The following is a 27,133-nucleotide window of genomic DNA, read 5'->3' on the forward strand; positions in this document are numbered from 1 at the left end:
AAAACATTTAAAGTTGCAACCTTATTATAAACTTTATTTTTAAAATAGCTTAGTGTTATTAATTTGGTGACTGTTCTTTAAGATCAGTATTTAAATGATTAAAGTTTTATATATTTCAATGTGTTTCAACAACTTTTTTTAGAATCTTTATAAATACTCCAAGTTATTTAAAATATTTTATTTTATAAGTTTAATGATGTTTCAATATAAAAATAATTTTAATGCCAGAAATGGTCTTCTCTGTAGTTTTTATGTTATAAGTTTACTAATACCTTATTAATCATCTACTTACTTAGTAGTATAAAAGCTTTATTATATTGATTTTAACAGGTTTGTATCTAAAAATATTAATTTAACCATTAGTTAACTTGAAATAAATTTTAAAACAAATTTATACATGTATCAATTGGTGTAAATCCAACATAGATATTTTGTATAAAATGTCATCAAAAATGAGTTTTAGTCTTAAAATATACTTTTCTGCTTAGTCAAGAAAAGTTTTTGGTAAAATCGATGTTATTTTATTTCAAAAATTTTAAAGACTAATACAAAAGGACTACTTAAAAATAAAAGAAAATAAATTTACTGTAAATTAATCATATACTTACTTAATAATATAATAGCTTTATTATGTTAACTTTAATAGTAATGTATCAAAAAATATTAAGCTTATCATATTTACATTATAATGAGTTGTTCTTTATTTGTATCAATTAAAAACTAATTAAATAAAAAAAAACATATTCTTTTCATTAATAAAAAGTTTTAAAATATGCATTTTGAATTTTTTTACTTTGAAACAAAGTTTAGTTAAATATTTTTTATGGTTTTATAAATGAAAGTTTTTTAGTAGAATGTCCCTTCAAAACCTTCAAGTGGTATTTTTTCAAAGTACTGTAATTAAAACTTATACTAAAAAGTAATTAAACTTAGCTAAATAACTTAATATTTTGGACAACTTTATTTAGAGCTGAAAATAAATTCATTGCAAACTGAGTTACACTATTTAAATAAGCTTTTAAATAATATTATAACAAAATCTACAATTGAAAAATGTTAAAAAACCATAACCTTTAATAAAATGATTAACTGCATAATAAGTACTTATTAATAATTAAGTCAACTTAAACTACTTGTTTACTAATTTATATCAATGAGTTTGGTTAATAATTGACATTACCAATATTTATTAGTTTCATATGACTTATTATAGCTAATGTGGTAATTATAGCAAAACATACGTAGCTACAATAATCCATTATTTAACCTTATGACAAAATTAAATTATAAAGTGTAATTTCAAAGTTTTGGCTAGGTTAACATTTTATGTTGTTGAAAACGTAAACCAATAAACAACTTATTATATATTTAATATCCAGTTTTTGTTAATACTAACTAATTTTAATTACTAAAAAAGTCTGTAAAATGTTTATATTTAATAAGACAAAATATTAAGAAGTAGTATACTAAAGATAGATAATCTTATAGTAGTTATGAAATCAAAATATCTACATTTTAACTGATGTAGGTAGAACTATTTAATTGAAATAAGAAAAGATAAATTGGTAGATAACAATGAAGTACATAAACATTTTAAGATTTTCCTTATAATTATATTAGATATAATTTTTAGAAAATTTATGTTGTAGTACGCTAACATAATAAACTTTTGCTTAAAAGTTTAAGTCTTTAGTCAGATCACGATATAGTTGATAAATGACGTATTTAGACTTTGTTATGTTTAAATTATATTATAACACAGTTGATTTTTATATGTAGCTACGTATTTAAAACATAATTACCACTGTACATAAATAGCGACAAATCTAATCAATTGGTTTATAATCATTTACAAGTCATGCTTTATTTATGTGTAATAAATAGTTATTATAACAAATAGTTAATATTTGATTTTTTTAATTTTATTAGAAATATGTTTTCTTGTCTAAAATAGTTTTTCAAAATTTTTGTTGCAGATTTAAAAATGATTCAAAAACATTTCTATGTTAACTTTTCATAACTTTTTTATTGAAGCTTTAATTAACTTACTGATTTAATTTCTAAATGTCACTATATTGTATTGCTTATTTGATTCTTGTATACCGAAAGTCAGTTTTAAGTTAATACTGTAAAAATTTAGCATATACCATCATAGATGTTTTTAAAAAGTTTATTATTTAATTAATTAGTGTCAAACCAATTATTAGTTACTCGTAATTAAAACTTGTATTTGTATTAAGTCAACATTCTAGCATCGACTAAGACTAGTTTTGTTTACTTAATTTAATATCATTTAATTTTTAACATATTTAATGTTACTAGTTATCAATTTTAGTCAATTTTACGGCAATATATTACAACATGAATTTATATTATTATCTTAAGTCAATACTCATCGCTCAAGTATTGACTATAGCCACAGAACTGATCAAATTAACGTTTTCATAAACGTTCTTGCACCATAATTAAATTTTAAAGCTAACAGTTATGTAACGAAAATTTTTCATATTATGAGTTAGCAGCATTTTATATAATTTATTACACATACAAATTTATAATGTATATCATATTTTTTTAAAGTACAACATAATATAATGATATTAATCAAGCTCAAAAGATTTAACTATTACTAATGAGGTCATTAAGTTTATCTAAGTTTTTGACATTGAAAAAGTATTTAGAGTTTATGTATGCAAACATAATTAGCGCATGATCATTATGTAATTGGTTTTTAAACTTAAATTTTTAATTTTTTTAAAGATTATTACTGCTAAAGAAGCTAAGGTTTTGATTTTTTTGGTTTAACTTTATTATAAGATCAAAACTAACATCAATGAGTTGCAGACTTTTATCAGTTCTAATTAATTTACTTATTAGTTATTACGTACACAGTATTTGGTGTTAACACATTGATTAGTTTGAATTTACTATATGAAATGTTAAATTCAACCTCGTTATGATTAAATGGTTATTTTTCATAGCAGGTTTTATAAAAAAACACGTTTAATTTTTTAACTTTTAAAGTTAACAAAAGATTATAAGCATTTCTGAAACGTTAAACTTATGATAATAACTGTTAGTTTAATTTCTTAGTTGTTTTTTATCTTTAAGATACAAATAAAAAGGTTTTTTTACTTAGAATTTGTTTTTATAAACTAACATTTTTTATCAAAGTTAATTTCTTTGAGTACTTTAAAGAAAAAAAAATCGTTATTTACTTATATTACAGATGCTTATTTTATCAGGATTATATAACATATAAATTATTATTGAACTATTTGCAATAACATAAACTTATTATATGCAAAAGCTCTTTTAGTTTTAGTTTACTCAATATTTTCAAACAGTTTTGAAACAAACCAAACTTTTGCAAACTAACCATAACAAACAAAACATTATTTCTTAAATTTTAAGTATAAATAATTTAAAACTAGCCTAAAATTAGCCGAATTAAGTATTATACGTATTTCACTTGTCAATGACGCATTAAGAATAAGGAATTACTATTGTTTTAATTCTAAATAAACCAGCGATAATACATTAACAATATATAAAAAAACTAAACTTTAATAAAATATTAAGGAACTAAGTACTTTAAAATTATTTAATATCAGTTTATTTATGTAATGTAGTTTTAAAGTAACTACTTCATTCACTTACTTAATAACTGCTGTTTACTTATTATTTAAAAGTTTACCGAATGCATAAGTTATTCTTTTATGCTAACTAGTTTGAGCACAACATCTTTAAAAGTTTTAAAAATATTTAAACATCATAAGAGTTGATAGATATAATGTAAATAAAACAAGAAATTAAGAAAATAGATAAATAACTAAAAGCTGAATTTTTTGGACATACCACTTTTTGTTTTATATTTCTTAAGCTTTTAATATCAGCTATCATATAGTTCACAATTAAACTAATAATTACTCACATAAAGAAACTATGTAATTACTTTTAAAATCTAAATGTAAGACAAAACTTATATGAAACTTACACGTTTATATTTCAATTAAAATTTAACTCTATTTAAACACTAACCCTAAATAAAATAAGACGTTTAGTTTCTATTCTTTAGCTACTTTGCAAAAGGTTTTAAATATCTGTGATAAACCACTATGTCTTAAAATAATGTTTCATTTACTCTTAAAACGATCTTTTTGTAAGTTTTTTAAGATGACATCATCACGAGTTTTAAAAAATGTTGCAGCTTGTAATACTGCTATTATAAAGTTTAATTTGTTTTTACTTTGTCCAATTAAGCTACTACTTAAAACTAAAATTGAAAATTACAGTAAAATAAAATAAATAGTCTTTTTTACCATTAACATACTACTGTCCTTAATAACACAGTACAGAGAAAAAGTACAGTACAGTTTATTCCATTTAAACTACTGCCTAGTGCTATAGAAAACTAAGGCATAATAAAACTAAATTTTTGAACATACTTCTTTTTTTAATTTTAATTAGTTTATTATTCTTTTTCATAACACAGTAAAGAGAAAGCAGCATTAGTTTCAAAAAATCTCTTCTATAACCGTTTTAATTAGCACTTGCTAATACCAAATTTGAAAAGGTCTTTCCCTGACTACGTTGATTATAGAATCGAAGAATTAATATATATTAGATGTTAGTGAAGCTTTGAGGGTTTAGTACTATGACGTCAAGAAATTTATGATCATAAGAAACATTATCGCATGTATGGGACAGTTATCTTGTTAGTTTTTTATTAGTTTAAAGTGTTGTTTTTAATTACGGTTACAAAAATTTTATGAACATAACAGTTTGTATTTTAACTATATTTACATTAGAACATAAAGTATTTTACAAAAGAAAGTTATACAGAAAGGTATACAAGTTGTTTTGCTTTTATAACAAACTATTTCTTGTTTCAAAATTTTTATTAGTTTTTTATTAAATAAACAGCTGATAAACAAATGACTGAGTTTATAAAAGCTTAAGTTTACTAGCAATCTTCACCTTATTATTTTTATTAATTTAATTTATTAAGTTTTATTTTAGTTATGCATGTTTTTATTATTATAATATACTGTTTAAAATTGTTAACTTTTAGTTTTTCAATGTAGTAAAGTTTTAGTGCAAAAACTAATTGGCATTTAGGAATGAGTTTAATACATACTTTTTTTAGTTAAAATTAATAAGTAAAAAATACAAAACCGAACTATACCTAAAGAACATACAAAAATTCAACTTAGTAAATTTTTAGTGCAAAAACTACTTGATATTTAGAAATGTAGTGAAACGCACTTACACTAGCAAGCTTACTTATATAAAATTTTTTATTATACATTTTTTATACTTTTTTTAGTCTGCTAATATACTTTTATTTTTGAAACACAGTTTAGTAAATAGAAGAGAATGAATGTAATGAAGTTTAAAACTTAAAAAAAAGCTCACATTCAGTTATTACAAACAACTTTTTCTAATTAAGCATGTTGACAGTGAAGTTAAAGTATTTCAAAAATAATTATATATTTAATAATGAAAAAAAAGTAGAGATTACACTTAACCTCAAACTGTTATAAACTTATCTGTTTAGTGTCAAAGCAAGTGTAAAACTATAAAACCAATACTAAACATAGTCAAAATAAATTGAAATTTTTTAGAAATTAAAAATATGAAGTGTCATAAATGTTTGTTCTCTTAGTGACGTCATATTTAAAAACACACAAGCATTACTTTTTAAACTATAAATTTAATAATTAATACACATAAAAAAAAGAGTAGATACTTAAATGCAAATTAATTTAATGAAATGCACAAAGACCGTTAGTACTGATATTTAAATGAATTTATAATTTTGCAGTGATATTAAAAACAACAAAAAAATATTGCAAACGAAAAATAAATTTGATTATTGTTTTCTTTTATCTTTATCAAAGTTTAAATAATGAATAGTACTTTAACGTCTTGATATTTATCAGTAAGTTTAGTAAGTTTAATAACACACGTAGTTTAAAAGAATACATTATTATTTATTGTTAAAAACAAATTACAGCTCATATTGTTCGGTACTACTACTAAAATTGTTAAAAATTTTTAAAGAATATAAAAAGACCTTTTGTAGTTCAGACAAATCTAATTCTTAATTATCCATTATCACTGTGGTTTACAAACTAGAATTTTTTGGGGTTTCTGCTTGTTGTAATAAAGAAACTCAATTTATTTATTTTATGAAAATGATCGTTTGTAGTAATCATATATTTTGCTATTTAACGTGGTTTACTTCGTTTGATTTTCATTTACTCAGTCTATATATATATATATATATATATTAATGTTAAAGACAATTGAAAAAAATGTAAAAAAAAGAGTTCTTAGTCATAAAAATTAACTAACAAAAACTTACAATTTTAAAATTTGGCTACAAAATTTGTATAGTTTGTAAATATGTTCACAGTTTTATCTACTAACTATTTTTTTAATATATCTTTATACTATTTTTAATAAAAGTTTGATACTGAAAAATCGATTTTGTCCTAGTAATTAGTCATTAGTATTCTTATATAACAGTACTTTTATGCACTAAAAATCGCTAATACAAACTTTTAAAAAGGCATCATCATAAATTTACAATTGCTATAAAAAGTCTTTACACATTATTATAAATTTATTAATACTATAAATAAATATTTCCATTAAAAAAAATATTTTTCTTTTGAATGTATCTGATTCTTATTGTTTTTGATTAACAGCAAATACAAAATTGAAATTGGTCCAGTATTACCAACGATTAGGTTTTCACTTCAACTATGACAGTGTACACTTTTTTCGTTGTCTATTTTAATAATGCTGTTCCTATTTTCAAGCCTTTTGGTAACTAGATTACAGGCGCCTGCCAAAACGCCTAGCTGATTAAGAGTAAAAGAAATCGTATTTAAAAATTATTTTTAAATATAATTTTTAGTTAATAAGCTTTTTATGTTGACGTTTAAGTTTACAAGTAATTAGTAGTATTTGTGCTTCAAAATAAAGTAAAATAAAATTTTAATTGATAAAAATACTATAATAGTTCTACTTTCCTGAAATTTTTACTTTTGTTAAACACTATTTTAAATTTAAGCTTATACTTGTAGATTTTTTATGTATTTTTAAGTTTGATAAGCTATACTTTTTTATGAATACTATCACGTATACAAATCAGTATCAAAAATTTATCTAGTATATTTTAAATGAATTTAACGTCATAAGTAACTATAATAAATATTGTTATTGAAGACCTAATTTTTACTATAATTTTGATCAAATTATAAAGTTTGAATCAGTTTTTAGTACTTTTTTTTAGATTAGTATATAAATTTATTACAGTAGTTCTAAGATTATATTTTAAATTTAAAAATAAATGGATTCGACATTTACCTGGTTTAACCTAATCTGGAAAAATAGTTATTTTGTGTTTTGACACGTCACATTATTGACGTTTTAATTAAGAAAGTCGTGGGTAAGTAATTTCTAAACCTCTAAGTTGATAGATTACAGGCGCCTGCCAATGCACCCAGCTAATAAAATGATATAAGTCTTAGTTTTGAACTTAACTTTACATTACTTTTAATAAAGATAAATAGGTACTTTGAATGATAATGATAAAAAACTATCAACTAGAAACCAAACTTATCAAGTATTAAATCAAACATTCATACTAATACACAGTTAGTCGAGGCTATTTTATTTTAACACGGAATTCTATATTTTTATCTATAACAAATTAGGGGCTGTAAAGTAAGAAATTTATATGCAATTTTTATATACAAATTAACAGTGACTTAACAATATTCAAATTATTCATAACTATTACTATAGTAATTTCTAAAACCATAAAGTATAGTAAAAATAATTTAAAACATTTAACACGCTGACAAATAACATATGTAAAGTTGATAACTACAAAGCGTTACAGTTTATATGTGTAATTACTTTTTATTTGCTATTGTATTAAAATATATTCGCCAAAATGTTATCCATTGATTTAAACAAAAAAGTTTTGAATAGTATATGTGTGAAAACTACATTTTAATTTGTTTGTTCCTTTTAATAAAAAATGTTATAAAAAAGAAGGGCATTTTTATATAATAATACTTAAAGAGAATTTAAAAGTACTTTTTAGTTTAAACAAATTATTTCAAACTAATATTTCTTATGCAGTTTTGCTTTTTAGTTTTTTGTAGCTATATAGAAGTAGTTGTTAAATGTTATCTTTTATCGATAGCCACACTTCTAACGCTAGTATGGAATGGATAAAGATAACATGATACTAACAATAGCTCTAATTAAATATTTGTTTAAATATTTTAGTTTGTGTGTTTCAAAAAAAAACTACCTAAATACTATTCTTAGATAACGATCATTTAATATGTTAATAAATCAGTTTTTGGTGTTAACTATATTAAGAAAACTTTAATTGTTAAAAAATTATTTACTAAATATTTTCAGTACATTCGCATGATTATAAAATTCAAAAAAAATTGTTTTGGAAGAAAAAAATTTTTATTAATATTATCAGATGACAGTTCTTATCAAAAATATTCAAAATATTCTAAAAATAAATTTAGATGTTAAGTTTAATACTTTTTCACTTTAGTTTTAAATAAAGCACTTGAAATTTATGAACATGATATTTGTCAAAAGCTTTAATTTTTTTTATTAAGATTTAACACTTGATGTAAATGTTACTAATTAATATTTTTGTTTATCACGAATAATTATGTTTAACTCTTAATTGTTACTTGTAAGCTGTTTTTAAAACTTACTCAATTATACATAAAAAGGAAACATGTCAAAAATTTACTTGTTAACGTATGTGGATTTGAACTTTTTTTATAATTAAAAGATTTTGTTGAGAAATTTCAACTAAAACATTTTTTAAAACATGTTTTGGTAAACAACTACTTGAACAAAAGTATTAAAAATGGATCCGACGTTTACCTAGATGTTGAATATTTTAACAGATACAATTACAGAAATAACGTTTGATCAGAAATTTAATTTCTGATGATCGTTTATTATGCACGATGATAATTTTCAGCGTTCTAATTTAGTAAAGTCGTCACCATTTCAAGCTTCTAAGCAACTAGATTTCAGGCGACTGCCAAAGCGCCCAGCTAATAATATTTAACAATATAAGTATTTAAAACATAAATAATAAAATATCAAAACTGTACGCTCATCGGAGTTGTTAATAGCTATTCTTAAGTTTTAAACTTAATTTATAGATCTCCTTTTAACAACGTAACACCGTTAATAGTTTACTTTTGTACTTAATAAAGTTTTGTGAAGTGACTATACATATACTTAAATATAAACTAAACCAATTTGTTTGTACCTAAAATAAATTTATAATAAATAACTAAATCAATTTAAATTGTTTAGTGAAATACTACTTGGTAATGTAACTCTTTCTATTGTTTTTTGTATTCTAGCTTGGCTACTAAGCTGATTTGTTATTTTTAACTTATCATGATAAAGCGTCATTAACAAACGCTTGTATTCAACTAAACTGACGCGTATATAGTTTGAGTTTGTAATAAACTTTTCAGCTTACGTATAGCATATTCCAAAACATATATTGAAATGTGCTATACGGCAAGCCCTATATTAAAATAAAACACAGAGGGTGTACCTGAGCCCTTTAAAACCATTTTAAAGAGATACACATAACGAATTCACAGTTTATATATGATGCTCTTAAACCTTATCAATTTATAGTTTCTAGGAGAATGTGAGGTCCTACAAACATAAATACGTACATAACTTACTTAGTTAATAATTAAATATTTAATATTCTCATTTGTTTTTATGTATTAGAGTAGATATTGTTTCTGAAGTAATTTTTAACTGTCACAAACAGGATTTAGTGTTTGTGAACTTAGCAATAGATTTTAAACAAATGATATTTTATTAAAATATATGTATAAAAAACAATTACTTTAAAATTATAAAACTTATCTTGTTTTATTATATAACATTTAAGCATTCAAAATAGACAAACTAAAAGAAAAATTTATAAGTAACCAAGATAAAGACTTTAAACGTATTCATGACATCTTACATCTTAAAACAAGATAACAATACTTAGTTTTTAATGTATTTATATATAAATTTTGCACACTTTTGAAAATATCTTAAAATAAAAAAATAATTATTCGTCTTACCAATATCTTAAGAAAAATAAGCTAATACAATATAATGAAAACAAAACGTAAATTTTTTCAACTGTTTAACATAACTATAGTGAATTTAAAAAGTTTTATTAAATATTGTTTAATCTCAGTCTCCTTATTTTAATTAATTTTTACTATTATCGAGTATATTACGGCTATTTAGCGTAAATGTTGTTATTAAATTATTCTAGAAAAAACGTCATTTACAGACGCTTGTATGTAATTAAATTAACGCATATATGATTTTTATTTATAACTAACCATTCGCTTGTCATATTATGCTTTAAAAAAAAACATTCGATGGCAAGCTTTTTATGTTAAATTTGAAAAACAATTTTGATATTAGATTTAGTAACAAAGTCCGAAGATTAACGAGTTTTTTTCTAAAACCTAAGCTGTTTTGTTGGGCTTGAACATTTGTATTAACTAAAAAACGTTCTCTTTAAAATTATCAGTTCAAAAGATTTTGCTCGCATGTAGGCAAATACAAAAACATAGTAGCTTTTCTTGTTTTGTGGTTAAACCGTTAAAATTGTTTTTTAATCATCTATAGTAAATTTTTAAAGGTAAAAATGTGCATTTAACACTTTAACCACAAGATCGTGTTTTTATTTTAAGTAAAGCTTGTAATAAAAAATGGTTTGTTTTTTATTACAAAAATTTGCTGAACAATTGCAACTAAAATATTTTTTATTATATATATTATTTTAAACAATTATATCAACAAAATTATAAAAAGAAAGGTTTCGACATTTACCTAAACAAGATATGTTGAACAGTTTTTTATGAACAGAAATTTCCTGAACTTTATGCACGGTGATATTTGTCAGCGCTCTGATTCAGTAAAATCGTCACCATTTCAAGCCTCTAAGCAGCTAGATTACAGGCGCCTGCCAAAGCGCCCAGCTGATATAATAAAAGTATATGAGTATTTAAAATATCAATAATAAAACTAAAGGTTTGTCACATTTACCATAGTGATTTGAGTGTTAAAATTGATATATATTTAAATAAAAAAAATTATAAAAAATGTTGTAAAATGTAACTAAAACGCTGCAATGAACTAAACTTAAGTAAATTAATTAGCTACAATTTTCTAAATAATTTGACTAATTTGAATTACTATGTTCTTTCTGTTAAAATAATTTAAAACACTTAACAAGAATAAGTTTAAATTCTTTTATTTGTATGTTAAACGCAAATGACAGACATTTAGTTTTTGGTACTTTAAATTTAAAGAACTTACTAAAATTAATTAAATGGTCTCAAATATTGTATCATAAAATGTTGAAAGTTAGTTAAGTGATGCATTTTGTTGAGTTGTTTCTTGACATAACAGTATCTTAGTTACACAATACTCCCTAAATTTTAGACATTATATAAAAAAAACTTAAGTACTGAACTTAAGTTTAAGCAATATTTATTATTACATTTATATCGCAGTGTTTAAAACTTATTTTCCTTAATTAAAAATCTATGAAAACATTTTTTTTAATAAGCATTTTACAAATTAATAATTTAAACATATGACACACATATACTAGTCAAATAACTTGAGATAACTTTCTTATTTTAAAATCTCATTTATCAATCGTTTTAACTCAACAGTTAAAAAAACTTAACAGAAATTTAAAGGAAAGGTTTCAAAATTTACTTTTTTTTTGCTGTTAGCTTTTTGTTATACCAAATAAAATATCTAGTTTCCTCAATTTTACAATTTATGTTCACCATTTCAAGCTTTTTACAATGTAGATAACAGGCGTCTAGTTGTTTCATTTCTTAAGTAAATGTGTTTTAATCAGATTTATAAGATATAAAAGATTTTAGCAGCTATGTTTGAACTCTTGTGATTCTTGTAATATTTTTTATTAATTAAAATTTTTATCACATTAGTAATTTGTTTAGGTAAAACAATTGTGGAATTAAATATAAGATAAAATTTATGAGTATGTTTTATGTTGTTATATCAATTCAAAAAATCTTTTGGTCAAAATTAAGTGTTGCATATCTGAATTAATATACTGAGTCGAATTTTATACAACCAAAACCAACTATAAATCACACATAGGATCGACAAAATAAAATTCCAAAGCAAGATAATGTGAGCCTAAGCATAAATATTGTTCCTTTATTATTAATTTAACTTAATATTTTGCATGATTTGTCAATTTTGTATTTCCAGAATCACAGTTTTATAATCCGTTCAGCGGTAAAACTTTTCACAATATATGAATTTCACAAAAATGAATTTCACAATAAATATTTTTCAGTTTTCATCTTGAATTAACTCTTTGGATAATCTGTTTAAACTATATTATTAAAGATATATCTCGCATAAGTAGAACCTTTTAAAACTTAATTAACGAGTTTACGAGTTATTTCGATTGATAAATTATTTAAATATTGTGTTGATTTCTAATATTGTGTAGTTTATTAATATTTTAAGTTAAAAAACCAATTTTTACTTGCATTTGTTGTACGACAGAAAGATTTTTATTTTACACTAAGTCTAAAACCAAACTATGTTAGAACTTTATTATTGTTAAAAAAATCATTTGTCATTTAACTATTACTAATGATTTTTGTTTTAGTGCAAACTTGTTTTTTAACAACCATTAAAAGTGGTATAAATAGATTCTCATTATTTAATTGAAACTATCATACATATTTAAATAAAGTAGTACCCCTTATATCATCTTTTAAAGATAACATTAGTTAAATAGCAAGTATAGTGTTACACACATTTTTAAAACAACTCTACCGAGGTTTTTAATTTTTTGAAACCTAAACATGACAAATTAGTATTAATTAATTAATCTACAATTTAGTTTTATTAACGATTTTAATAAGACGACGTCACATATTTTTTAAAATAAGTTTCTTAAAACTTTTTTTTTACTTTTATTTTGTAAAATAGAAGTAAATTTTTTAATAAAAATGTATAGATAATTATAATACAATGTTAATGTATATAAATACCATCAAACTTAATATATTGCTTGTAAATATAAAAAAAATAGTTAGTGATAACGTTATTTGATGACATAAAAAAATTTATCATTGTATTAAATTTTTAAATTTTTGTATAACAAATAATACTAAAGTTAATTATTAAGAGTGTGAAAACTGAAAAAAATAATACAAATCACTAGATTTCTGAACTAAGTTGAACATTTTTTATAAGATTTAAGCATCTTGGTACAATTCTATAAGATAAAATAAAATCTAAATATTTTTTATACAAGTTTTAACTTTACTTTAAGAATGATTGCTCAATCTTTATGCTAAAACTCCAAAATTATTAATACAATAAAATGTAAATAATGTTATTTAGAAATTAAAGTAAGTTATAACATATTGTAACGTAATGCATCTTATAACAAAAAATCAACCTTTTTTATAAAATAAATATAACATGAATTTAATTTCAATAAAATATTTTCTTATGTAAATTAGTTTTAAAACCAATATAGATATAGTTGCAAAATTTATAAGTTGTTATTTCGTTTTATTTTTATTAATAGTAACTTTATTTAGAAAATGGGTACTATACAATGTTAATATTTATTTCAAATTTATTAACTAATTGATTAAGGAGTTTTTAAGTTTAAACTGTTCTTAAAATTTCTTTTCTATACCACATTCAAAGCTCTTTATTAATTATAGAAACAAATTAAAAGTATGTAAATATAACTTAATCAACTAATTTATTTTTTTACTTTAATATTTGCCTTTTTGTCAACAAAAATTAGAAAACTCAACACTTAGTAAAAAATAAACAAAACTATAGTAGAATTGCAGTTGATTTGGCTGTATAAATTATTATTTCTTTTAACAAGTCATAAACAGTAAACATTAATAGCTTAATACTTAAAAACTAATTTCCTCTCTTGAATAACTTTTTCTTTTATAACAAATCTTATTAAACAATCTAGTAACTTGTGTTTTTAAGAAATTAATATTGTTTTATAATACCGCTAAACAGTGGTTTATAAATTAGTCTTTTTATTACACTTACATATTTCAAGCACTCAAATTATTTTTCTCATTGTATAGTGGTTTATAAAGTAGCTTCATGGTATTGTTCATATAAACTGGAATCAAGCATTCATGTTATTTTTCTCATTTAACTCCTCGTTTGTCTTTGTGTACATATAGCATCATAAACATAAATGTTTTTTTTTTTGTTTTTTGTACTTTTTGCCTGTTTGAATTTAAAATAAGTAATTAAATGCAAACCTAATAAAAAGGAAGAAAAGTACTCATAATTAAATCAATTTGTGCTTGAAGTAACTTTTCTTTATGTATTATATTACTATGCAGTTTATGTACAAAAGTAAGTTAACTAATTTTTTATCACCACTTTTTATTTTTTTTTTGAAATTTATAAGCAGTATTAGTTCCTTTAAAAAATTAAAAAGTTTTCAAACTTTTAGTTAACAAACTTGATTAATTAAAGTTATAAATCCAAAAAATAAATTTTTTTAAGTAATGTAGTTACAATCAATCAAGAAAAATGTATTTTAGAATTATTAATGACGTTGTATATCTAAATAGAAAAAAAAATTAATACCTAATTTATATAAAAGTTTTTAAATTACTTTAAAAGAAAGTGGTTCAAAACAATAAGTTTTTTTTAACTTAAGAACAAACAATTTTATAAATTTCGTTTTACTTAAAAATTTTACACATATACTGCATACTAATAAATAATATTATTAAGCTTTTAAAGATATAAATAAGTAAACTTAAAAGTATATTGGAGTAAAATGTGATTGAACATGCACAAAAAAGTGAACAGAGAATACTAAATTGAATTATTGAACTTGAACAGTTTTTATATAATTAAATTTAATGTAATTATAGTTATAGGTTGTGGAATTTTCAAATAGCTAAATACTAATATCTAAATAGCTTCCAAAAATTATATCTGTTGTTATTGCATATTCTAATAAAAATCTAACACTGAATATTTTATGAAACAATTTCACATAACATTTACAATTGTAAACGACTGTAAATTTTTAATATAAGTAAACTCTACATCTTATTTTGTTGCTTAACTTCAAACATTTAAAACTTAGTACACTAGTACTTTTTAAGACTAAATGAATTAAATCTTAAAACTTTTGCACGTTTTTGTGAGATAAACTTCATTGTACTTAAATTTATATGTAAAACAATTTTCATAATGATTATTATTTTCAATTAACACAAAAAGTCAGTTTTATATAATTATTAGAAACTAATTGCTTAACATACTTTTATTTATAAGATTGATTATAAAAATGTACAACTTTGTCTACGACAGGAAATTCTTTAAACTGTAGAATTTATAAAGAACCTTTTAAGGACGTTAAAAAATAAAAGCACTAAAAAGGTTTAGTTACTTAAAATATTTACTTAATACTATTTAATTAATTTTGTAAAAAAAAATCGTTTTATATAAACACTCCAGTTTTTTTACATTTACAGTCTGTTTCGAATCAAGAAATTAAAAAATAAAACTGTCAGCACTAAATAAAAAAAACTAAATACGAAAATGTCTAAAACCACATAAAAAAGGTCTATCTCATAAACTCAAAAAACAAAAGAAGTTATTAAAAAACAATAGCATCTAAAAAAAATTACTTTTAGAGTTCTTTTTATGACAAATGTTTAGTACTTAACATTATTAGCGATGTCATCATTAATTTGTCGAGAAATGTACAAAATGTCTGATTGTACTTTGAATGTAGTAATTTAAAGGTGATTTAACCAAGTTTCTTAACTATTAATCAAAAACGAATAAAAAAAATGTATAAACCATGTACACCCAGAAAAATATCAAGTGCTTAAAAAGATTTTAGGCTTTATTTTCAACGTTTAAAGTTAAAAATTCAATTTTTAAATTACATTTAAGTAAAACGGTAAAAATACTTTAAGTTTGAATTATTAAACATACTATTATAACTTAAAATAAAAACACACTATTTTCATAACTTGTTTTATACAAACTTTTAATAAAGTATTGTAAAAAACGTTGAATTAAAACATTTAATATATAAAGGAAAACAATTAAAATACTTCATTATATTTTTAGACTCAAAAATTAGAAAATATAATAAAAGCGTTATGTTTCAAATGGGAACGGGTTTAAATTGCACATAGACAATGATGGAACAAAATTGCATGAGGGGACTAAATTGCACAAGAGAACAAAATTATACAAAGACGATTTTCCACCAGGGGTTTATTTTACACGAGTTACATTTTTGCACGAGTACTGTTAAGTCTAGTTATTTAAAATAAAGTACTCATTTGTGATGTTATAAAATAACAAACAGAGAGTTTAATTAAAAACAATAAGACATATTTTGTTGCTAAATAACATTTTTTTGTTTCACGTGTTGTTAAGTTTTTGAAGTCACTTTAGACGTGGTTTTAATAGGCTAAGAGAAAAACATACATAAACTTACAATGGGTGTATAGGCAGTTAGATATATTAGTTTTAAGTGTAGATTACGATTCATTTAAAAAAAACATTGTTTTCTGTTTTTAGCCTTTAAGTCATGACATATCTTTACAAATTTTGTTAATTAACTTATAACCATTCAAATTTGACCACAAATCTCTATGAATCTCTATATTAAAATTGGTAAAAACTTTGACCTTAGTAATAACTTTTTTTATAATCTAAAATATAAGAGCAACTAAAATACACTATCATTATAAGGTAGATATATTTAATATAAAAAAGTATCTAAAAATTAATCAATATAGAACAATAAATCGAAGTAACAACTAACTTTATATAAAATTTAAAAACTACTATAAAACTTGTTAGCAAAAATTAAATATGCATCTAAATTCGAGTATAATTGATTAGTAAGCGTTTATAAGTTTTTAAAGCAATAAACTAAAAATATAAAGTTACCGGTTTCAATTACACGTCGAGTAATTAAAAATTTTCAGTTTCAATCCTAAATAAATTTATTGCTAAGTTTTTTAGAACGTCGAGTAAAGACCAAAATTTTCCAGTTTCAATCCCAGATAAAAAAATTCTAAGTTTTTTAGAACTTCAAGTTATGATCAAAATTTTACAGTTTCAATCCCATATATATATACTTCTTAGTTTTTTAGAACTTCAATTAAAGATCAAAATTTTTCAGTTTTAATCCCTTATAAATATATTTTTAAGTTTATTAAAATTATAAGCTTAACATCAAAATGTTTCAGTTTCAATCACAGGTATATATATTTTTGAGTTTTCTAGCGCACTTGATTTATTTTATAAGCTTAATTTTATTATTATACACAGAGTTTAGATAATAAATTGATTATATCATTTTCTTTAAACCTGATTACTTAAATAAGTGTAATATAGTTAACTTTTTTAATTTTAAGAATTTACATTGTTTTAGATAAAGAAAATAAACTTAGAAGTTTTAAATTAGACTTGTTTTTTTGAAAACGTTTTTTTTTTGCTACCTGTCACATTTTATATTTTTAAAAACATTAGAAAGTTCAAATACCACAAATTGAATATTTCTACAAAGTATACAAAATTATTTATAGTGAAGAAATTTGAAAACGAAATTATGAGTTTTGAGTAGCTTTAACTTAAATTAAACAACAACTACATAACTAAAAAGACTTATAGAAAATATATTGCAAGAACATAAATAAAAAGGCATTTTTTTTGACTTAAACAGAGTTGACTTTAATAATGAAACAAATGTAAATTAATATTGCTAGTAAACACGATGAAACATAAATTTATTTTAATTTAAAAAAGTTAGTGTTTTATACGAAATACTTTACATGCAAAATGTAATACTGTTTCTTTATTCAATAGCTAAAACAAACTTATAACCTTTATTATTATTTATGTAAAGTGAAAAAAAAATAATTAACTAATTGTTTTGCTCAATTTTTAAACAATAAAGTTTAAAACATACTGTTCAAATAATACAATAACAGTATTATTTTATTAATTTGACTTACACTAATGAGATTATTTTACACTTTAGGTAAAGTTTTGTGTTTATTGAATATATTAAATGCCTCTGCTAACTAATAAACAAAAATTTAAATAGTGTACTACATTAAAAGGATAAACATGATTTATGCATTAGTATTTCATATAGAATTATATTTTAAATTAAAGTTATTTCATTTTGTATATTGATATTGTCTATTGAACGACAAAAAAAACGCTCAAAAGGTTTGGTCCAAGGACCTGGTGTACAAAAAATCTTTTCGGTTATCGAGTCATACACCAGAACAGTTTAACGTCATGCCTAGGATCATAGAATATAGGATTAATACTAAGTAACAAAGTAGAACACCAATGTATTTAATTAATTGAAGGAATGGTTTAATAGTAAACATTTATTGAATCAGATGAATTTATAAATGTAGTTATTTATATATAATACAGTTCTAAATCATTTATACATAAATATAAAACGTTTTTAAATTAACTTTTTATCTGCTGAACTTATGCATAGATTTACACGTAGAGAAAAAGAGACATTTTAAAAGTAAACTGAAGTTTTTAGTACAAAAAAATTTTTTTAGCTTGATTTTATTAATTTATTAGATATAAGATTTTAATTTTAACAATTAGGGGTTTCAAACATTTTATCGAAAGAAGTCTTAGTAGTTATATGTACAGCTACCATTCATTATGATTTTCATTTTTTTTTTGTAAAACTTAGAAATTAGTTTTTTTTATGTTATACAATCAGTTAATTTAATAGTTGAGTTAAGTATTGAAATATTTTTTTTTCTAGACGTTTTTTTTTTCAATAGCGTCAGTTATATAATATAAAATACCGCATTGTTATATACACTTAAGTAAAAAAAAACTAGCAAAATTTTGGCCGCACAATAGTATGGCTGCAAAAATTTTCTGAAAGACTGTTCGTTTTTAGTCGAAGACATTAACTATAATATCTCAGCTAAATAAATATTTTTGAATTACAATTATTTTGTAATTTTTTCATTGTTACGTCACGGTGCAGCTTAAACGTTCAAGTTTTTATTGGAAAAGTGTGCAAAAGTTTCAAATTGTTTAGCAAGTTTAGCATTATACATGCTTGTATATTTTATTAAACTATTTTGAATAATCTTATTTTGAAGTGATTTTAATTTAGTTTATACTTCACTCAGTTTGAAATAAGTAACATTTTCTACTACTAATTTAAATATTTAAATTTATTATTTCGCAATTTTATCATTGCCACGACACTGTGCAGCTTAAACGCTTAAAATTTTTCAGCGAAAATTGTGCGAAGTTTCATATTAGCAAGAATGCGACAAGTTTTGTTTTGAGGCTTATTTTAAAAATTATTTATTTAATTAAATTGCAGAAAAACTATTAAGCTAATTAACAGTCACATTATTTTATAGATGATAAAAATAAAAAAGATGTCTATCATTAAAAAGGTGTTAAAGCAAAATCTTACTTTGTAGTAAACCGTAGAAATAACCATTTTTGAATAACCAATTGCACCTTTAGTAACACATTTCAACGTTTTTGCTTTTTTACGCCATTTGTTCATGGATTATCTGTTTTCGTAGGTTTGTTATTGTTTATACCAAATAATAATCAAAAAATGTTATTAACTTTTTAAACCTTAATAAAAACTCTACTTACCTTTAAAAAAAAATGTAATTTAAGAAATTTATTTTTTTTACACATTTGTAGGTTTAATTAAAAACAAAAAGTAAAGACTTAATTGTAAGTATAAAGCTAATATAGGTTATAAAATTTATTTTAAAAAATGCAAAACAATACTAAAATTTAAAGACTTCATTATTTAACAATAAAATTGTTTTAATAAAAACTGTTTGCTTTTTATACTTATCGAATAGAAAAATAAAAATATATGATATAGAAATAGAAATGTAATAATTTTATACTGATCGTAAAACTCGTAATGACATCATTTGATAAATCACAGAAACAGTTTTTATTGAAAACATTATAATCTTTTTGTAGTTTCTGAATTAATATAAAATGTAACAGCTTCAGTATTTAAAGTCACCGTAATGTGACTATTAATTGACAACAAAGAACTAAAAATTAGTGTATTTAAAATAGGAAAATATTGCAATTATAAGCGAAGCGAATTTATATCGTCTTGTCGACATATAAAAAAGCTTCTTTCAAAACACAACAAATTTTGAAGCATTTTATAGTCAATTAACTGTTGTTTTCGTTAATTTTAGTTGTTTAATTACTTAGAAGGTAGATCGATTTTTGTACTGAATATTTGTAATGTACAATATTACGTCATACTGTTTTTTGTTTTTTTTGCATAACTTTTGTATCTTTGTTTAGTACAGTGCTTTGTATTTTGAATTTAACTGGCTGATGATCAAAGCTTTATGAAAAATTAAAGCTTTGTGAAACATATGTTCCAGAATTTTTAAAATCGCCATTTGAATAAATTATTTAAAAGCCCTTCAAGTGGGCTCAGTTGAAAGTGTTTACGTTTAAACATTAACCTTATTACATATATATATATATATCTATATATATTTATATATATATATATATAACGTGTAACGTTAAAGGGCGTTAAATTTTATAGATTCTGGTAAGCTAAGCTTATTGGAATATATACCAAAGAAATTTTTTTCTTGTAAATTTATTCCAACTAACGGCGTTTCACTTCTCTCAAATAAATTTAAGAACAGATCTACGGAGTCTATAAAATATTAACACACATTAGGATAAAAGCATGTGTAGTTTTGTAAAATATTTATGTGAGTAGTAACTATAAACGTTATAAGTATCAATAAACAGTTAAACCGATCGAACACTAAACTAGTATGTTAATTTACTTTAAATGATTTAATAAACTATAATTAACCTAATGTTATAAAGTCTAATTACTTAAAATAAAACACTCTTCTATGACGTCATATTATGAAGAGCAGAAATTTTATTTAAAATCAAAAATACATGTTTAGTTTCTGCAATAAAAATTTTAAACTCTTTTCCATTTACAAGCTGTTGTCAATATTTTATAAATGATTTATAACTATAAAAGAAAACTAACCTAGAAATCTAAGTTTTTCGAATAATACATATTTAACACGAGTTTTTTTTTTAGTAGAGTTAAATCAAATAACTTCAGTTTTATGAAAATTAAAATATAATACTTAGAAAAAATACAGAGTTGTAAACAATTTTTACTCTCTACTTCATTTGACTTTTAACAACAAATTAATAATGTCTGAAAAACTTATACTGTACACATTATTCTAGTTTTTGGGTATTATAATACTTTATAAACCAAGTAGTTGAATATCAATTGTAATATTTTCCTATTAATAAATACACTAATTTGTTTCAGTATTTTCAACTTTGAAACTTTCTTTGAACTATAGTAAATAAAAACTACATTTGTTCTGAAATTGTTTGTAAAACTATAAAAAGCATTTTAACAACTAAATAATAAAATATTAAAACTCTATTTTCACGATTCAGGTAATAGAAATATATATAAAAATATAGTAGTCACTAGTCTAGGGGTGGGCAACGTACGGCCCGCAAATGAAAATGATCGGCCCACGAGAGAAATTACAGGCTCGCAAAGGTTCAATAGTACAACTTTTTTATAAAACTTTGTATAATATTTTTAAAAAACAAAACTGTAAGAACTTGACATATAAACATGCCAAAACTTTACGTTATAAATTATAGTGTACTAATAAATACACCATTTTCATAAAGTAAAAGTATAAACGATAGTATTCATATAAATAAATTACATTTTCACTCAAAAATTATTTTTTAGTTAACTGTACTAAACATATTCTTCAATTAATTAGTTTAATTAAAAATTCTAGAAATGAAACTGTTCCAGTACTACCAAGCAACAAATTTTTATTTCAGTTATGCCAGATGATATTATTTTGTTTACTGTTTATTTTAGTGGTGCTGTTCCCAGTTTCAAACCTCTTAGTGGCTAGATTACAGGCGTCTGCCAAAACGCCCAGTTGAGTAGGAGTAAACGAAAGCGTGTTTAATAGTTATTTTAAAATTATTTTAAATAAATATTTTGATTTATAAGCTTTGATATATTAAGGTTTAAATATACAAATAATCAGTAATACTTTATGCTTTGAAATAAAATAAAAAAAGAAAAGATAAGAAATGTAACGATGATTCTTCTTTCCTAAACCCAGACTTTTGTTAATATTACTTTAAACTGAAGCTAATACTTGTAGATTTGAAACGTATTTAAATTTTTGATATAAAAATAAAACTATAGTGTTTTATTTATAGAGCTACGAACAAAACTCAATAAAAATTATTCTTTTAGTTTAGATATAAGTTATAACAACTTTACTAAACATTTAAATTTTTATGTAAGACCTTGTTTTTATTACAGTATTTTTTTTGAATTTTAAAAAACGACAATTTGTTACTAATGCGAAACTATTTCATAATTGACTACTACGATAAAATTAAAGTCGTTTATTAGTTAAAAACTTATTTTATTAAGAAATTTTTGATTTGATGGTTAGATATATGAAGTCAAAATTAAAAACTTAGTTTTTTTAGTTTATTTTAGTTTTTTTGACGTGGTTTCATAAATTTAAGTAAGAAACCTTCTGTTTTTGGTTTCCAGTATTTTAGAAACATAAAAAAAACATAAACTTAAACTTCTGTTTCGGTACTGAAGTTACTTTATATGATTGTTTAATTAAGAAAATCACAAGTAACAGCTTCAATAAAAAATATTAAAAAATTAAACAAAAAATTAAAAAACTTACAAGTACTAGCTTCATTAAAAAGTATAAATAAAATAAACAAAAAATTAAAAAACTTACAAGTACTAGCTTCATTAAAAAGTATAAATAAAATAATTAAAAACTAAAAAACTCACAATTACTAGCTTCATTAAAAAGTATAAATAAAATAAATAAAAACATGAAAAACTCACAAATACTAGCTTCATTAAAAAGTATAAATAAAATAAATAAAAAATAAAAAAATCACAATTACTAGCTTCATTGAAAAGTATATAAAAAACAAATTAAAATTATAAAACTCACAATTACTAGCTTCATTGAAAAGTATATAAAAAACAAATTAAAATTATAAAACTCACAAATACTAGCTTCATTTAAAAGTATTGATAAGATAATTAAAATTTCAGAACCTCACAAACACTAGCTTCATTTAAAAGAAAAAATAAAATAAATAAAAAAATAATAAACTCACAAATACTAGCATCTTAAAAAAGTTTAAAAAAGTTAATGAAAAACGAAAAAACTCACAAATACTAGCTTCATGAAAAAGTATAAATAAAATAAATAAAATTTCAGAACCTCACAAATACTAGCTTCACTTAAAAGAAAAAATAAAATAAATAAAAAAATGAAAAACTCATAAACACAGGCATCATAAAAAAGTATATATAAAGTAAATAAAAGTGAAAAAAATCACAAATACTAGCTTCATGAAAAAGTATAAATAAAATAAATAAAATTTCAGAACCTCACAAATACTAGTTTCATAAAAAAGAAAAAACAAAATAAATATAAAAATGAAAAACTCACAAATACTAGCATCATAAAAAAGTATAAACAAAGTAAATAAAAAATGAAAAAATTAACAAATACTAGCTTTATCAAAAACTAACAAAAAATTAAATAAAAACTAAAACACTCACAAATACTAGCTTTTTTTGAGAAATCAAATCTTAGATATGAAAGACATGTTTATAAAGGAGTAATGATAATTAAGGAAAGAAACTAGAAATATGGAAAAGACCCTAGATGACACCATAAAGAATCTAGAAAGCTTAGTGGATGAGTCACGTGACTTCATAACAAGTAAACTTGAAAAAAAAAATTGTAGAAATTTATAAAATAAAAAAGATAATTTTTTTTTTTTAAATAGAAAATAAACTTCAACAAAGTCTTAAACAAGTAAATAATTAGTAAATCAATAATATTCTATTCATTGATTTTATAGAGAGAAACTAAAAGACCAAAAGTATATTTCAAGTGGGATCGAAGAGAAAAATAATTAACAAATACTAAAGCAGCTTTAGATTTACTCAAAAAAATTGATCCGAAAGTTTGTAAGAAAAAATTTTGTCAGTTTATAAATTGAGAAACATTAACAAAATGACAAGAAGGAAAGTAATAATGTCTAACTAGAAGTAAAGTAATTTTAAATTTGTAGTTTAAATAAAATATATTTATGTAAATAGTCAACTTTAGAATTGTTTTGTGTTAAAAAATGCTATTTTAAATAAATAAACAAAATATATTTTATAAAACATTAAACTTAGTTATAACATAATATTTTTATTAAACTTGAGAAAATTGTTTTATTTTAGTTGTATTAAAACTACTTCTTAAAAAGTATAAATATTTAAAGAAATGAAACAAATGATTTAAAAATGTTTTTACATTGTAAAAGTATTAAGTTAATTTAACTAAGAGACACTTATATAACTGAGAATTTTGTGTATACAATTGTAATGTACTTTATAATAAATTATATAGTTATAAGAGACGTAAAATATGTAAGAATTAAAATTATTTGCACTAAAACAGTTACTTAAAATAAAGAAACTGTTCTTTATTTTTAAAAGTCTTGAGAACATTTTTAAATTTAAGTAATCAAAACACTAGATTTTATACTCATTATTATGTCATTCAATTGAAAATACCTGAGAACTAACACTTCTGTTAGAAAAATTGAGTATAAAATTAAAAAATAAACATTATTTTATCAATTACCTTAGCAAATACAGGTGTAAACCTACCAATAGAGTAGTTAATACTTTTTAATGTTTTGAGGTTAATGTTTTATTGTATACAGTTTTTAGTTTCTATAAAAGTTAATGTGTTAAACAAAACGTTTTAGTATTAGCTGATAATTAAATTTGCAATCGAGACATACAAAATGAAACTTCATGTTCAAAGGACTATTTATTATATAAACTAACATATTTAATACAATAACGACCTCTTGTTTTATTTAGGTATAGTGTATGGTTTTTTATTTACATTTTGTACATTTTCAACATAAAAATCAAGTTGATTTTAATTTATTAGAAATATAAAACTGCTTACTATAAAATTTAATCTACTGATTACTTACATATTTTCCACTGACTTAATCTACTTATAATAATCACTTTATATACTATAATAATTTGTTAAAGTTTTAAAGAATGAACGAGACCTTTGAAAATTGCTGAAATTAGAAAAAAAGAGTTTGTTTAAATAAACTACTTCATAATTTGTTAGCTACGATTTTCAGTTTAAAACGAAAAGCCAAGCTTTTTTTTCGTATACACAGGTTTGTATAAAAGAACAAAGTAATCGCATAATTAAATCATTTTTTCATAAACTATTAACCTAGACAAAGTTTAGGAAAGTTTTATATAGGTTTTCAACTAACTTCAATTACTTTAATTCTATGTAAATATTTTCATTAAAGTATATGTGTTCATACTTTATGAATCTTCAACAGCACATATGATAAAAAAAGCTTAAGTTTACTCGTTAAGAGATAAAAATATTTTAGTAATAAGTTTTTTTTAATTTATTATGTTAATTAGTTTTATCTGATGCATCTTCTTTAAAGTTTTTTTTTTACTTGTATTTAAAAATAATATTTATTTTTTATTTTTATACTGTACATAATCTAAGTGTATAACTAAGGTTATTTTTTAATTTAAATGATAACGCATATTAACTTAACAATAAAACAGGTCCAGCATTACCAACATAATCAAATCTTAATGTGATCTTCAATTGACCATTATGCCAATGAGGTTTATTTGCTGTTAAATTAAGGTATGCTGTTCTCAGTTTCAGGCCTCTAAGCGGCTAGATTACAGGCGCCTGCCAAGACGCCCAGCTGAGTGAGAATCAAAGCAAGCGTATTTAAAGATTAAAAGAAATATAATTTTTAGAATTATAATACAAAAGCGAATTAACTTTTTTTTTTAACAAATCAAATTGTCTCATTTGTTGTAAATAGTGGATAAGATTTTCTAATCTGGTAATAAAAAGCATAGATTATTTGAACTTATATCGTGATTTAAATAACCTTCTTACTCAGTGAATGAAGCAGTTTTTCGTCAATAGTCAGTACGAACATTGCCTTTAATTGAAAAATGCTCATTTCTAAAAACTTAAGGTTTTGTTCAATTGTAAACAAGACTTCTGTTAAAACTAATGTTAATGTAGAAAGATTTTGAAAGCTCAAAATTGCAGTAAAAAATTTTACTAATAAAATTCAAAATTGAAGAAAATTTCCCAACTAGATTTAACTAAAATATTGTATAGGTATAAAACATTATAAAACATTTATTTAAAAAAACAAACATATTTGTAAAATTTTATTCTAAAAAAGCCTTTTAAGTAACGTGAAAATTACGTAATTAGTTTATTTCGTTTGTTTTTAAATTTTAATTAATCTGCTAATGCTATATAAAATCTATTATGTTGCATATGGTACACATACTAATATAGTTGGCGTTATTTTTTACGTATTTAATATTACTACGTTCAACTATAAATTATTATTTTCGTTTGGGCTTCATAATTTGTTTACTAATTGTGTAAAGGTTTACTGATTGTTGTAAAGCTTTATATAAACCTTTGTGCTCATTTTACTTTGCTTTGAAGTTTCTTATGGTTGATCCTATATATGGTTTATAGTTAGTTTTGGATGCATAAAGTTTTGCTTGGCAGATTACTTTAGATAAGCAACATTTATTTTTAACTAAATAGTTTCGTTAAACTCTTAGCACACTTTAAAACATACTTATAAAATTTATCTTAGATTTAACAACACAGTTGTTTTACATTAATACTTAACTAATGTTTTAAAAAAGTTATTTAAAAACACACTACAAAAATCACAATATTTTAAACATAGCAGTTAACATTATAATTTATGAATCTGATTAGAGCATACT

Source organism: Thalia democratica, chromosome 3 (genome assembly GCF_965202585.1).
Source record: "Thalia democratica chromosome 3, ktThaDemo2.hap1.1, whole genome shotgun sequence".
In the NCBI taxonomy this organism is placed as follows: domain Eukaryota; kingdom Metazoa; phylum Chordata; class Thaliacea; order Salpida; family Salpidae; genus Thalia; species Thalia democratica.